The sequence below is a fragment of the Macaca nemestrina genome, chromosome 11, assembly GCF_043159975.1.
Source record: "Macaca nemestrina isolate mMacNem1 chromosome 11, mMacNem.hap1, whole genome shotgun sequence".
NCBI classification, from domain to species: domain Eukaryota; kingdom Metazoa; phylum Chordata; class Mammalia; order Primates; family Cercopithecidae; genus Macaca; species Macaca nemestrina.
In genome coordinates, this window is record NC_092135.1 from 10,149,808 (window position 1) to 10,163,950 (window position 14,143).

General features: G+C 52.8%; 1 protein-coding gene across 1 annotated transcript in view; it reads right to left on the minus strand.

Moving 5' to 3' along the window:
- The window catches only part of LOC105492465 (GLI family zinc finger 2), a 260,604-nt gene that overhangs the window by 53,090 nt on the left and 193,371 nt on the right, over window positions 1-14,143 (minus strand). The gene's annotated exons all lie outside the window — the stretch shown is intronic.

The following is a 14,143-nucleotide window of genomic DNA, read 5'->3' on the forward strand; positions in this document are numbered from 1 at the left end:
AAACTGAGAGAACACATTCTATTGCTTGAAGCCACTGAGTTTGTGGTACTGTGTTTACAGCAGCCCCAGGAAATGAACTTGTCATGGAAAACGTGTTGCATTGGCCTAAAGGGAGGTGGCAGACATCACCGTCATTGTTGCCATCATTCTTCTGAGAGTAAACTCTTAGCAGGGCTCCTGTGTTATTTGCTAGGAATAACCCAAGTTCCAGGAGATGCTCCCTTTGAGGCAGGCTGGCAGGGAAGGGGAACTCCCATGTTGGGGTGGAGGAAGGTGTCTGAGCCCTGCGTTCCTACTCCCATGTGCACAGGGCTCTGGAGCAGGCTTTCCCACCCACTGCCTGGATTTCATGGTCACTGACTCCCCATAGCCAGAATCCACCCAGCACACAGCCCCAGCACGCCATTTCCTGCTGCCTTGGAACCACTGGCTTGCGTATACCAGCCCTGCCTTTGGACCAAGATGCCTACCACCCACCAGGATCACAGGGCCATGGGTGGGGTCCACGGAGCTCCAGAGTGGAGAAGCTGGGACCTTTTTGCTGTTGCTGAGCTGCTCAGGACCAGGTGCCCACTTTCTCAGAAATGCTGGGCAGGCGTCCTCAGGGCCCACTGACCTGCTGGAAAGGAAGCTGGAGTCCCCAGAGCTCGCCTTGCCTCTCTTCCTCCCCAAACTGGAACTTCTTACTGCCAGGACAGGGCGTGCATGTGTCTGCTCTCCCAGGGCCTCCCTGTAGAGCAAGGCCAGCTCCTGCCAGCCTCGGCTCTACCGACAAATAGAAAGAGAGCTCCAGAACGCTCCTCTGGATGGAATTCAATCTCCTCCCCAGGGTTTTCGTTTGTTGGTTTGGGTTTTGTTTTGTTTCGTAGGTGAAACTGTACATTGGCAAGCTTGCTTACCGTTTCGCATACATTTGTTTAAAAAGTTCTAGAAATCAAGTGCTTTCCAAAAAGTACTAAGGGGATTTGCATTTTTTAAGAGCCGTGCAGCAAATTCTTTTGGAAAACAATGGAAAACTGTCCCTTCCTCAAACTGAAGCGCAGCCTATGTCTTTTGTCAATCTGCACTCTCCTGCGTGTCTGGTGGCAGTCTGTCCTCATGGGGACGCTCTGCGCACGGGAGCTGAGGCCACAGTGATCAGACGTTCATTGCTGATATGTGTCTGGGTCCACACATCACTCTCCCCGATCAGCCGATGTTTACTGAGCATGGGCCTCTGATGGCACTGATGGTGGGGAGCTGGGGGTCTGAGGCAGACTTGGCCAGGGCCCCGCATGCACCCAGGTAGTGAGGGAGCAGGTGGTTGCAAACCTGACTGACAAGTGTTGTGCCCCACATTCCCAAGGTCTACTCTGAATCCACAAGTGCAGAGATCTCAGCAGACCACGTGAGTGCCCATGAAGCCATGGTGATGGTAAGACAGGCTGCTGCTGCTTGGCAGGCACTCCCAAGACCAGCCACGAGCTCAGGAAATCACGGGCCCTCAATCCCATAGTTCACATTGGTGCTTTGGCCAAATCACCATGCCAGGACCTCTGGGGTCACAGAGAGAATGGACACTGACTGCAGGCTTCTAACAGCACACAGGGTGCTGGGGCAGGGAGAGCGGTGGGAGGAGAAGAATTCACCCACTCTGCTGGTGCAATCTGAGAGGGCTTCCTGCAGGAGGTGGCATCTGAACAATGCCCAGACTCTTACAAGAGAATGGAATGGAGGTGGTGAGTAGTATAGGCCTGGTGTTCTGAGAGGGAGAAGAGCTGAACAAGGGCATGTTGTACTGGGGAACAGCCACCATAGTCCAGAGGCTGAAGGCCTGACCAGACATCTGGGTGTGAGGAGAACATGTAGGGAAAAACCGTAGTAGAAATGTCGGTAACCTACCTGAGCTACTTTACAATGGGAACTTCTCTTCACCCAAACCTGCCATCAAGGGAGTGAAGAGACCAGGGACAAACTGGGAGAGGATATTCACGGCACATATTGCTAACCACAGAATGAGTAACCTTAGTGTGCAAAATACTTATTCAAATATGGGAAAAAGACGACCTCATAGAATAATGGGCAAAATAGCCAAACAGGCATTTCCCAGGAAGGAAACATTAGTGGCCAATAAACATGTGAACGAACACTCAAGTTTCACTAGTAATAAGGGAAACAGAAAATTAGAATCACAGAAAAAACTCATCTTGGCAAAAATTAAAATGTAGAGGCTATCACCTCCAAAGTGATGGGACAAGGATATCACAAAGATACGGGGCGAGGCCAGCTCCAAACTCTGCTGGTGGGAGTGAGTGTTGGCAAAACCAGCGGGCGAAGTCTGGCAATGTCTAGGAGGGTGAGAACATGAATCCCCTGTGACTCCGCATTTCCGTTCCCAGACATGCATTTACTTTAAATAACCCCACACTTGGGGCCCAGAGGATGGCATAAAAGTGTTTCTGCAGTCATGTTCAAATTAGCAAAAACAGACACATCCCAAATGCCAGTCAACACAGGCTGCTTCAGAGCAGCCCAAACAAATGAATGAAGAGCTCCACACATTAGCGGGAGAATCTTCAGAACAACGCCGAGTGTGAAAGCAAGTTCCCGAAGAATACCTCCGCAATGATTCCATGTATATAAAGCACGACAAGGCAAAACAAATTAATATATTATTAGGGGAGTCAGACACAAGGTAAAACTGTCATAGATGTGAGGGGTGATAAACTCCGAATCCCAAAGAATGGTGGGGTGGGGAGGAACTGAGGCAGGAGAATGGGGAGCACATGGGACCTCAAATGTGCTGGCATGTCCCCAGTACTTAGAGTGAGCAGGGGATACAGTAAGGGTGTATATGTCATAATTACTCAGATATCTTAAACATGCTTTTGTTGTTCTTTTTCTTTTCTTTTCTGAGACGGAGCTTTGCTCTTGTTGTCCAGGCTACAGTGCAATGGCATCATCTCAGCTCACTGCAACTTCCGCCTCCTGGGTTTAAGTGGTTCTTCTGCCTCAGCCTCCCCAGTAGCTGGGATTACAGGTGCCCACCACCACGCCCGGCTAATTTTTGTATTTTTAGTAGAGACAGGGTTTTGCCATGTTGGCCAGGCTGGTCTCGAACTCCCGATCTCAGGTGATCCCCCTGCCTCAGCCTCCCAAAGTGCTGGGATTATAGGTGTGAGCCACCACACCCAGCCACTTTTGTTGTTCTTTTGCGTGTTTTCAATAATTAATAAGACCAATTTGTTTTTTTAAAAGGATGGCTGGGTAGAAGTAGGCTCCGGTTTAAGTTGGCTGAGTGGATAGGGATTCTGGGAGCAGGACGGCTGCAGGGCTGGTGCTGGTGGGGAACTCAGGGCTGGTGGTGGTGGTGAACGTGTGTGACTGCTGGAAAGCATCTGGGACTCAGTCGTCTACATGATCACTCCATGGGTCCTCTTGGCCACAACATCTATCTGTTGTCCAGGCTCCCTCCAGGCCATCTGCAACAGACACCATCCCATACATTCGACCTGCACTCACCCCATTCCCATTACAGACCCGGACACCACACCAGACCTGGCCAGCTTTCAGCTGTCACTCCCTATGCAGAGCCGTAATAAAGAAATCACTGTTTTCAGTTGACAAAGAGCAGATTTCTTACTAAGTAAACGCTGACGTTTTGGTAGGGAAATTAAGTTATAAAATTGTGCCTACAAAGGAGGTAATACAGATGGACTTGGTTACAATCTAGCCACATGGTTCACAACAGTTGATTCATTCACTCACCCTTTATCAGCTTTCCCCGGGGAGCAGAATAAGAAGGTTATCAGCTTTTGCAAACAGAAAACTCAAAAAGCATAAAAGATAAGAGGGGATTATCAGGGAGACGTTTTTTCCTAGCAAAGTGAAGACTTTGGAGCAGGGTGGGGAGGGGAGGAGTGAGGTGCGGGGCCTGGAGGAAGCCTTGGGTTTGCTCCTTCTGTCCAGTGGAACCAGGAATGTGTCTGGGTCCGGCGAGGAGGCCCTGGGGGAGTCGGTCCTGCTTAGGCCCTCTCCAGGTGAACTGTGCCACTGACCTCCGAGTACACGGGGCCTTTGTCTGGAACAGAAGCCGCCCTTGGCTGAGCACTGCTGAACCGAATCTTCCAGAAAGTCAAGGGTTTAAAGCCATGGGTGGGAAGAAGGAAATAGGAGAGTAAGATGTGCAGTCTTGGGAGTGGGGGTTGGGGGGGAGGCCTTCGTTAGTGGGAGAGATTTCATTATTTTTTGCTAGAGGCCTGGCTTTTAGCGATGAGAAAGGGCCTGGGTGGCCGGCGGGCTGGATAGAAACTCCTCCACAGTGAGATTCTTAAACTCTGGCCCAGCCTGCCAAAGTGGTGTGTGGAATTTCCTTTCCTGGATGCCTGTCAAAACTAGCTGGTGAATCCTGAGCAGCTCAGATATATTCTTCTTAGAGGCGGGTATGCTGCTGATTTTTACCAAGCCTTGATGAGAATGTGGTTTGAGAAGATTCCCCTCTTTTGCGGCACTGGTGTCTGCCTGGAAGTGGAGGCCCCTCACTGGAACAGGGCAACCCTAAGAAGGTGGTGGGGCCCTTGGTGGGTGGGGCTGGGGAAAGGCTGGGAGGTGGGGGGAGCTTTCATGCCTCCCTGCTGATAAATGCTTTCTGTTCCTGTGTTCCTGGTGCTCTGGGCTCCTCCCCATACCCCACTTCCAGCATACCACCCTGTCATTTTGCCCAATTTCTGCCCTCTCCCCAACCAGATCATGGGGTCTATGTGGGCGGCAAGACTGTGCCTCCTGGAGGTGGAAGAGGCATGAAGTTTGAGAAATTAGTGGGTGCAGTGCACACTATTCAGGTGATGGATACTCTAAAAGTCCTGACTTCACTACAAAACTTATGCATGTCACAAAATTGGGCTTGCATCCCACATTTATACAAACAAAAATTCTATTAGAAAAGACTGTGCATCCTTGGGTCCACATGCCCAGTGCCTGGCATGAGGCTGGCACACATGGTCCCTGGGTGAGTGTCCTCAGAGGAACCAGTACTAAGAACATACCCCACTGAGTTAAGCAACTCTGAACTCTTGCTACTTTGTTTGGGCAGCACAGGCCAAGTGTACATTTCAGAGGTGCAGCCCTGGAAGGAGAGGATTGAGGGATGGGGTTCCTGACATGTCCAGCACACTTCTTGATGGGCACCAGACATACCATCAATGCTGCAGTGCTGGCTGCAGTGAGAGAGGCTTGAGGGCAGCGGCAATTTCTGACCTTTTCAAGCAGTGCCCCAGGGGCAGGGCACTGCTCACATTTTCCCTCAACACATCTTGACTCGGGCTGGCAGGAGTGGCCTCAAGTGACGGCACTTGGAATACAATAAATCCAGCAACAATGAGTTACACTGGATAAATGAATGCATCTGGCAGTGGCATCAGCTTCCACTGAGCGGACGATCTAAACATGCGCAGTCTAAGAGGACTCCCCGCCTGAAAGGCCAATCCACCCCACCAATGCCTAAAACTTTACTATTAGTGAATAACTCCTTTGGGTTGATTACTGTTCTGTTTCCATGTCTGCAGACAGAAGCAACACACTGCAGCCCTGAGAAGCATGGCGAGACTCTCCTTCCTCTCTGAGGACAATCACGGCACAGGGAAGAGCTCTGGCTTGGTGGGATCTCACAAGCTGAGCAGTCTTGGGGAGTTCTTAAATTCTGAGAACGCCCAGTTCTCTCCTCTATGAATCGAGGAGAAAATCCCCCACCTTACAGGGTGTTGGGAGGACTGAATAGGACACCACTGGCCCAGCACCCCGCAGGGTGTCTGCAGTGAAACGTGGCTTTCCTTCTAATGTCAGCAGGGCAGTGATGACAGCAGGGGATTGTCCGCCACTTGGTATGTCCCAGGTGTGGTTCTACATGCTTTACAGACACCCATCACAACCATTTCACACAGGGAGCCACTATGTCCCCATTTTAGAGATGGGGCCACTGAGGCTTGTGGGGCTAAGTAAGCCCAAGGATGTAAAGAGTATAAGCAGCTTAGGCAAGTTGTGAGCCCAGGCCTCGACCCTGTTCTGTCTACATCCTGGGGGTATGGAGGGGAAATGTCCGACAGTGGGGGCCCTGAGGGACAGGAGAGGAACGGAAAAGGTCATCCCGATCTGCCGCAGCCCCTCCCCGACTGCACGCCCGCCTCGGCCTGCACATTAAGATTTGCTCCACTCCCCAGCCCCTCCTGCTCTTGGCTGACCACCACGGCTCTCTCCAAAGCCCAGAGCCAGGCAGCTCCTCTTCTGTGAGGGATTGGCGTTCAGCAAAGATCAAAGACCAGGCCATCTTATCAGACACGCTCCTCGTTAAACTTTTACAGGCCAGATTCCATTATAAATGAGCGTCTGTCCCACGCAGCCCAGCGAGTGCATTCTTGGCTTTGGGAATCTGAAGCTCTCAGAGCTGGGGAAGATTTTAGCAAGGGGTGGGGGACCAAAATGCCCAGTAAGTAATCTATGCTACTTACCAGGAGTGTATCACTGGAAAGGCGGTCAGCCTTCCCAAGCCTCAGTTTCCCCAATTATGAAGTGGGAGTGAGAGCACTGCCTTCCTTGCAGGGAGGGTGACATGACATGAGCCGGGGGCTGGGCACAGACTCCTGCTACTGCTTCTCTGCTGGTCTGACCCAAGCATCCCACAGCCCAGAGAGGGGAAGGGGCCTGCCTGATGGGGTCTCAGGGCCGTTTACATCACAGTGAGCCAAGGCTCCACATCTAGTCAGTCTACCCTCAGATAGCTGTGGAAGGAGGGTTTGCTGCCCGACACATCGCCTGGACCCAGGGTTTCCGGGCTCCCTGTCTACCTGCTGTCCAGTTGCTCTGAAGAAGCAGTCACCAACAGCTGGTTTTAAGGAAGAGCTCCCTGGAGATGGAGAGGTAGTGTGGACCCATGTGGAAAGGAGGGACAAGTTGCCGGGTGAGTGACGCTGGGCCCACCCAGCATCTCATCCCAGGGGGCAGGTGACATGCCCTTCGGAAGTCTCCTCCTTCCTCTAGGCTCTGAAAAGAAAGAAGCATGTTTGCAGAAGGAGGAGAAGGTTCTTCCCAAAAAACAAACAAAGCCAATCCTCTATGAATCCTGAACCTCGGGTGCTGTGCCAAGAATCAAGAAGAAAATATCTTTCTGCTCAACCCACCCGCCTCAGTGAATGACTGAGGACAGAGTCATAAGGGCCCAGGATGACACTGGTGAGTCACAGGCTGAGCAGGCTGCTGTGTTCATTAATCTCATGGCGAATGGTGCAGTCTTTATGGGACACTGACCTTGGAAAAAGCAATCTTCAAATCCCCCCAGACTGGAAAGTTCATGAGTTCAACCCTGTAGCAGCAAAGAAACTACTCTCTTAACTGAAGCACACCGACACCGGGCTAAACATCCCCATTAACAAGCAGTCTCGGGGACCAAGTGGGGCTTCAGACACTCTTAATGCTGTCTCTGGAGGCCCTGGGTAATGCGCATTGTGCGTGACCAAGCGTGTGGATGAAAGGGAGGTGAGGCCCCCATGCCCACCAGCTGGCATTCACTCTCTTGCCCTAACATACCTGGGCCTGGGTTGATAGCTACAACCCTGAGCCATCTGTGCCAGCAAGAGCCCTCTCGTCTCTCCTCTGGGAAGGGTGGCCTTGGGCCGTGACTGCCAATGCAATGCAAACCAACTACAGCTCAGGATCAAGAGATCTGCAGGAAGCCATCAGCAGTGGTCAGGTTGGGGGTGGAGTCACGGATGTCAGAGGTCAGAGGGTGCCATGCAGGAGGAGAAAGGAAGGCTGAGATACTGCAGCTGTTCCCACCCCATACACTCACTGCCTTTTGCAAGCTGAGAATATGAGTAAGTTTAGGTCAACATGGAGGGACTTGTCTGTGAACGGGTTATCATGAGGAACCAGGGGATTTTTAACAATCCGTGTTTTGGCGGTGAGGCGCTGTCAGTGATGAGTCCAGAAAGCCAACAAGCAGCTCTGGGCCTGCTTTCCCGAAGGTCAAGCAAGCAGGGGGGCCTGCAGCGGTCCCCAAACGCTGGCCTGTGGGTGCCTGTAAATAAGCAGATTTCCGGGTTTCACCCTAGTCTGAAAGTTAACAAGAACTCCTGGGGCCAGGGCCTGAGAATGGGCATCTTTAAGACGCACCCTGTTTGTTCAGATCTGCAGCCAGGTTTGGGAACTGCTGCATGGGGCAGTTTCTATACGCCCTTCTGGGCGGAAAGCAGCTGAAATTGGTCCTTTGAAGGCCCAGGGCAGGGCAGGGCAGGGCAGGGCAGGGTTGGAAAGGTCCTCAAAAGCAACATAGGGAGCTGAAGGTCCACCCCAGCCTCCCGAACTGGGAGCATGGACTTCTACATTCCCTTCCAGGACACAAGTTAATGTTGGCCCAGGGCAGGCCAGACTCATGTTTGTGTGACCACACACACCGAGGAAATGGGGAGCACCAGCTGGGGGACTCTTCCTCGTCACACCTCAGCCTTGCTCCCCATGACACCCTGGCAAGCCTATTTCTGGGAGGCAGGGGGCCCAGAGGGCGTCTGAAGAGTTTCTCTTTCCTGTTAGCATCACAAGATTGGAGAGCCTGCTGGGGGTGTCTGTCTCTATTCACAGCCGGCCTTCTCTTCTCGCCCTTGTGTGGACTCTTGGAGACGCAGGGATGTCCCCATGGAGTCTCAAGAGAACCTTGCTTGACCAGCAATCACACCCCTGCCCCATTTGTCTCCCCATCCCTCGTGGTTTGCGCAGCCCAAAGACACTGCAGCAGGAGTCCACGGGCGGTGACTTTCCTCCCTCGGAACCACGCGAGCATCAGTAAGCCATGCAAGTCTGCTGTGAGTTTGAACCTTAAGTGACCGGGAAGGGTGCTCTGCAGAGGAGTGGACTTGGGTGTCTATGAGGAGACCACCGAGCCGGGCTGGGCTGCGTGGCTATCTTCACGCCAACCTCCATGCCCTGCCTTCCCCACGTGCAGCTGCCTGTTTACAGCCAGGTGGTCAGCCCTGGTCCTGCTCCCCTCTCCTCAGGGCCACTGTAGCAGCTCTGGCAGGTCCTCTCATCACGGCTCCCGCCCTTCTCCTGTCCATTCCCTAACTGCTCCTGTAGTTGCCTGAAAATAAATCTGACCACTCCCTGCTGCTCCTGGTTGCCAAAAGGAGGAAGTCCAAATTCCTCAACGGGGGGAAAGAAGGATCCCCTCCCCACGCCGCACCACAGCACTCTTTCAGCCCATCGCCCACCTTCCACGCTGCAGCCCCTGGACAGTCCACTCTCCCAGGGACATGCTGTGGCCGGCCTTTGCCACCCAGTCTCCCAGCAGGCCACGGCCCCCTTCTCAAATCAGCAAGTGAGGATAACAACAATGATCATGACTGTTGCTCATATCCATTGCATGTTTCCAAAGTGTTCTAGATGCTTTACTCGCATTACCCTGTTTCCTTCTCAAAATAACTCAGTTGGCTGGTTTCTGTGGGTTGTCTCAGCGGATCTGGCCCTTCTACACAGGAGAGAGCTGAGGATAGTTAATTCATGTTAACCACAGCTAGGGGGTTCAGCAATGGGTCCCAGGGCGGGTAGCCTGTCAGGCTGAGAACTGACAATGGCAGGCTCTTGGGTGATAACCAAGGTACTCCTGAGGGGCAGAGGTCAGGGCAGAATGAGAGAGTGCAGGGAACACCTCTCTGGAGCCTGCACACACCGGGTGCACCCTCCCTGGAGCTATCGGGATCCTGAGAGGGAACGGGGAGGGGGTCTGCGTGCTTGAACGGTGGAAAGCAGGAGGTGCAGGGCTGAGTGGTGGGCACACCCACGAAATGGTCACCAGCTCAGGGCAGCAGGCAGAGGCTCAGGCTCAGCCGACACAGAAATGAGATGACACCGCACCTCATTTGCTGTGCAAACATCTGTGTAATTAGACACATTTGGTGCTGGCAGGGAGAAGCGGGCTACAACACGGGTTTGATGGATCGGGACGCTCCACCAGGCTCCAACCACATTCATCACGGAAGCCAGAGCCACGGGGCCATCTTCCTCACAGGCTTTGTCCTGGTTCCCACCCGGGGCCCTGGGGGCGGAGGAGGTGAGGGCTTGGGCTTGCCGGAGCCCAGGGCCAGCCCTGAGGGTCTTGCTGTGTCCCCCACCCGGCCTGGCCAGAATCAACTGTCCTGAGGATAGTGTGGAGCTGCTGGAAGCCCACCCCGGCAGGACCAGGTAGGGATGGAGGGCTCTGGGAACACCATGCTGCTGCCCATCACTGGGGCTTAACCAGACTAGCCCCTCCTTGGCTGGGGAGGAGATCTGCATCCCAGAGCCTCATCTCCTTGCCCTCACAGAAGTAACTATCTTGCAGGGATGTCACATAAAAGTCACTGTGCCTCTCTGAGCCTCAATGTCTGCATCTGCAAGATGAAGCTTAATCCCCATCTCATGGAGCAATCAGGAAGATTCACCAGTACAATACACCAGGGCCCAGGGCCATGCCTGGCCTGCTGCAGACCCATGCAAATTATAAATATGCTTTACTGTATTCTACTGGTTGATGCCAGACTCCACAATGGGGCTCAGTGATCCCAAATAACCTGAATAACGCCCCCCAAGAACATCCACACCCTAATCCCTGGCATTTGTAAGTGTTTCCTTCTACGGCAAATGGGACTTTGGAGACGAGACTACTTTAAAGACCTTGAAATGGGAGCCACAAGTGGATTATCCCAATAGGCCCGAAAGGCAATGGCAGGTGTCCTTAGAAGAGAGAAGCAGGGGAGGAAACTCCCACAGACCAGGAAGAAGGCGAGGTGAGGACAGAGCAAGGGGGAAAAGGTGATGTGCGTGAGGATGGGGCTGTAAGCCAAGGAATGCAGGCAACCTCCAGAATCTAGAAATGCCAGAGTCTCTCCTGGAGCCTCCAGAAGGAACCAGCCCTGCCAACTCCTTGATTTTAAGCACCATTAGACTTATTTCAGACTTGCGACCTCCAGAACGATATGAGGATAAGTTTACATTGTTTTAAGCCATGAAATTTGTGGTAATTAGTTACAGCAGCCTTAGGAATCTCTTCAGGAATCCAACCAGTGAAAGAGCTGAGTAGGCCAGGAGGGACAAGGCTGTCCCTGCAGGCCTCTGGCTGGGCCACCCCTCCCTGCTGCATGCCAGCATCCACGGCCCCCTTTTCCAGGTGCTCTGCTCACACCCAACCCTCACTGCCCAGGAAAGGAAGCAGGCCCTACCCAGAGCTGGAGCATGGCAAAGCCTGGTGAAGACCCAGGCCCCTTCCCGGCTGAGGGCTCCCACCTGCACAGGGAAGGACAGCACTGAGGGTCCCCCTTCTCAGCGGGGGCTCTGCCTGCAGCCAGGGCTCTCAAGCTGGAGCCTGCAGCTGCATTACCTGCAAAGCATGGCATACATAGACACAGGCCCCTTCCCCCGAGTCTCTGACTCAGTGGGACTGGGCTATGGCTTGAGGATCTGCATTACCCACAACAGACTCGCAGGGGACACTGCTGCTGCTTGGCTAGGGGTTCTAGGAGCGACTGGACTCGGGGCAGTGCCCTAACGAAGAGCTGAGGTGCTGTCAAGAAGGGCTCAGCTGGACTCGCCCGAGGGACCCGTGGTCCATACTTATGCTCCCACAAGAAAGGCCAGCACGCAGTGGAGGGCCTGAGCTCAGGGGGCTGGAACTTGATTTCTAACTTCCAAAGTGGGTGACTGCTTTGGCTCCTTCATTTGTAAAATGGAAAAACACAAAATGACTCTCTTTTGGGTTGCTGAGAAGATTAAATGGCATGAACACATAAAAGCGTTTATAGCAGGGCCTGTTCGCAAGGTCAGTTATGATGAGGAATGGTGGTCATCAGTGTTGGGGTCTTCCTGCACTTCGGGTGGTGCCTCTACACGCTTCAGGTGGGTAGGGAGAGGTGAGTCAGGACATTCACCTGCAGGGGGAAGCAGTCCAGCATGGACTCTGTCTGCACGAAGCTCTCAGCATTGCCCGGGTCTCCTGACCAACATCCTGTGCAGGAAGCACTTTGAGGCAGGCCTGCTCTGCCCGGGATCCGTGTCACCGAACCAGCCAAACATGACTCGTGAGCAAGAATCAGCAACAGCAACCCCCTCCCAAATAGGGACCGAGCTCCCTGGGTGCTCCTACGAGTCTCAGACGCCACCGACCGAGCAATTTTTGGGTGGCCCAACTAGTTCCAAACACAGGCACCTTCCAGAGGCTTCTCCGGCTGTGGTCTCAGTCACCTGCAGGTGGAGGCGCCCTGGAGGTGAGCAGAGGGTGGAAATCACCCCAACACCCACCGGGCAGACACAAGGCTGCTGTGGCGGATCCTAGTCAAGTGAGAACCAGGTATGTGCACTGAAATAAAACAAAAAGCTCCCAACATGTCAACAGGACACAGAGGACAACTGGAAAGGACTCCCAATGGCCAAATCTGGGACAATTGGAACAACATAATAAATAGTGATAATCATAGAGTATAAATAACCATGCATCCATCTGCATAACAATAGACAATCTAATATATAAAGAAATGTGGGAGGCGGGACAGCTTTTCCTTACCGGAGAATTCCAACCACTAAATGTGGCCAAAATGATAGAAACAGAAAATCGCCATTTGGCAAACACTAGTAATGACTGTTTCTGGCAAGAAGCATCGATGGCTGTGTAAGTGAGTGGATGGAAATATGATAAGAAACAGGATATTTCCATATCCTCTAAGGATTACCCCACAAGATACTTCTTAATTACGAACGGGACAACTTTAAAGCGGAGAAGCCAGCAGACAGCCTCATAACCAAGTGATCAACGTTTCCAGCAATGAGAAGCCTGAAGATCACAGTCCTCCTGACAGGACGCCTGCAAAGGACACATATCACTTTTACAGTATTATTCCCAAAATGCATGATCCGAATGTCATCATGAAACAGCATCGATCAGGCAAACCCAAATCCAGAGACATTTTATATAGTAACTGGCCTGCACTCTTTAAAACTGCCAAGGTCATGAAAGACAAAAGAGACCAAGGAACCATCCCAGACAGGAGATAATGAAGGAGTCTCGACAACCAAGTGCCACATGGGATCCACGACTGGGTCTCGAACTGGGTAAAAAGACACTAGCGGGCCACTGAGCAAATGTGGATAAGCTCTGCCGGTGAGTTAACTGCATTCTGTCCGTCTCGGGTTATGTAAGATGCCAACATTTGAGGAGCTGCATGAAGTGTATACAAGAAAGCCTTTATGGTTTTTGGAACTGTTTTTGTACGACCTTCATTATTTCAAAGTAAAACAATTTTTAAAAAGAAAGGAAAAGTCCCAGGTTTGCTCCGTCTTGGGGAGGCAGTGGGTGTCCTGAAACAGGACTCTGCTCAGGCACAATGCTGTGAGCACAGTGAGGGCCCAGCGAGTGTTGACTGACTTCACTGGGATGGGAGATGGTAGAGGCAGGAGGATGTGCCTTCACAGGTGGCGGGCGGGGAGAGGCTCTCTCTCCACTCAGCGAGTACTGGTTGTACACCTATTCATGTCAGCTGTTGAGACACAGAGGTGGGAGGAGAGTTCAGAGCTGGCTGGGAGGCAGGTGCAAAAATGGATGGTGATCCTGTGGATCCAGGGCAGCAGCCCCCACTCAGTGTGAAGGATCACAGTGCCCCTGAGGAGGTGACTCCTTAGTTGAGGCTTGGAGGTGGCCTGATAGGGGGAGGTTCCAGGCACATTGGGCAGGCAACCAGCCCCAGGCACAGACACACGGGACAGAACCACAGAAGCAGCTTGGCATGAACAGGTGAGGGGGCCGGAGGGTGTGGGCATGAAGATGCTGGGTTGAGAGGGGTCTTGGGGCTGGCTGACCTTCGCAAGAGCTATCCTGGAGGCAGGTATGGGGAGCAGCGGAGAGTTCGGGCATAGGGAGAAGGAGGGGCCCTATTTCCTGGAAGGATAGCCAGGGACCAAGATTTTGAGTGCTAAAGGCCAAGAAAATGACACTAGCCAATGGGCTTAGAGGCCCCAGATGGGTATGACGGGGACAGGGCTAGGCAGGTGGAGACCACACGGTGACCCGACCCCTTCTACCTGGGGACCTCAAAGCTAGGAATAGGAGGGGCCCCAAAGCATCACTTGGAGCTTGTCCTTTTAAGTACGGTGACTA